Consider the following 2322-nt stretch of genomic DNA (forward strand, 5'->3'; position numbering starts at 1 on the left):
TTTAAAAATAAGGAATCCCTTTCCATCTGCCCTCTCGCTCACGGAAGCTGCGTGCCATTACACAAACCGATTTTGATGGCTTTAAGTACTGGGGTTGGGCGAAGGGTTCCCAGGGTGGGATCTGCCAGATTAGAGGATCCAAATTCCATGGTGGGGACTGATGCAGACAAGTCTGTGGCCAGGGCATCCCGAGGCCAGACTACTGGGCTGGAGATGAGGGGCAGCACACTGATCGTGTCATCACACAAAAATCACTGTGGGGTCAGGCAAAAGCTAATAAGTGTTGAGGACCTGATTTCAGGAATTTTGAAGACAAGTGCATGAGTGCGAGATGGGCCTCAACCATGAGAGAGATCACCACCATAAAATCAGGAATCCACCCAGCAGATAAACCGGCGTACTCACCAACCTGAAGTCTGGTGATAAATGCAGAGCACAGCGTTCGGGCAGAATGGAAGGTGGGGCCGTATCCAGGGGTACTGGGGGTTCGATGGGGTTCCACTCCCTTAAGAAACAGTGGAAGATCCCATCCAAGTCTCGGCACCAATGTAAGGAATTTACACGGAACCACGCCAGACACGGGAAATCACATAAGGGAGTTGATTAAGCAGTGTCTCCCTGCAGGATAAAAGAGAAAATGAGAGGAAAAGAGAAAGGAAAAGAAAGGGCACATGTGAGAGAGAGTGGAAAGCCAGGAAGATAGAGAAAAGTGTGTAGGACAGACAGAAGAATGGGAAAAGTTGGTGGGGAAGCTACAATAAAACAGTTGAATTCCGCCGGGCTAACAGAGGACCAATATCAGAGAAGGATAATTGAAAACTGACTGATGCACCAATACCTAGCCAGGATGTTCACAGATTGACAAGTGGTTGGGAGGCAGTCAAAATTGCTGTACCTGATGGATGGGGGGGCAGCTTTATACATTACAGAATGGACCCAGATGATTAAACATAGGGATATAATACATATACCATGAGGCAGATTCTTTATGAAGGAAACAGTTAAGATAGAAAACAATTTTTGTTTTCCCATATTGAGACTCATATTTCAGACCCAAAAATCCTGCTGAGTCAGACATTTTCCATGTTTAAGGTCATAATGGATCTGTTCAACCTTGTTTCTTACCATTCCAGCTTGATTTACATAGAATATGTAAACATAGTGATACTTCCGTTTAATGGTGACAAGTTCTGCTCCTACTAATGTTGAAGACTGAACACTAGAGAAGCATGTCAAGGCAAGCATATTAAGCAGGTTTTATTTAAAGGTAATAATACAGACTTCTCCCGGCAGGAAGAAGGGGACCATGGCTGATGTTCTAAAGTCCCAAGAAGTGAGCACAACCTACATCTTTTATAGGTTAAGGTCTCTTTTGTTCTCCAGTTCTCTCCCCCCTTATCTCTCCTTCCTGCCTAATTGACTAGGCCTGGTTTTGCATAAAGTGAGAAGCCATGGGCAGGGGGAGGGCCAAGGTGATTCAGCCAGGCAAGGGCCCAGGGGGGCATTAATTAGCAGCTCCATGCTTGAGTCCTTGATAAAGGCAGGTCAATTTGGTAATCATTGGGCTCTGGAGATCCTTGACATTCCATTCTTCCAGGAACAATCTCCAACTTCCAAAGGCAGATGGCTTCATGGCTTCATTTCCTCGATTTGACCTGATCCCCTATTTCTACACTAATGATCTGTCCTTAATTCTGGCTGCAATAGTACTCTTCCCTTATAGGTTTTGCAGGAAAACAGATAACAGGGAGTCCAATTGATTTCATAAAGTCAGGATCCAGTAAGTAACCTGTTGGATATCTACAATAAACTGTGTTATTTTTATTGTGAACCCTAACCCTAACCCTAACCTAACCCTAATGCTCACCCTAACCCTAACCCCTAAACCCTAACCCCTAACCCTAAAGCTAACCCTAACCCTAACCCTAACCTAACCCTAACCCTAACCTAACCCTAACCCTAACCCTTAACCCTTAACCCTAAAACTTAACACTAACCCTAACCCTAACCCTAACCCTAACCGTAACCCTAACCCTAACCCCCTAACCCTAACCCTAACCTGAACACTAACACCCTAACCCTAACACCCTCACCCTAACACCCTAACCCTAACCCTAACCCCCTAACCCTAACCCAAATGCTAACCGTAAGTCTAACCCCCTAACCCTAACCCCCTAACCCTAACCCTGACCCCTAACCCCTACCTTAACCCTAACCCTAACCCCTAACCCCAACCCCAACCCCAAACCCAACCCTAACCCTAACCCTAACCCCTAAACCTAACCCTAACCCTCTAAACCTAACCCTAACTCTAACCCTAAC

The sequence above is a fragment of the Sciurus vulgaris genome (genome assembly GCF_902686455.1).
Source record: "Sciurus vulgaris genome assembly, chromosome: 17".
NCBI classification, from domain to species: domain Eukaryota; kingdom Metazoa; phylum Chordata; class Mammalia; order Rodentia; family Sciuridae; genus Sciurus; species Sciurus vulgaris.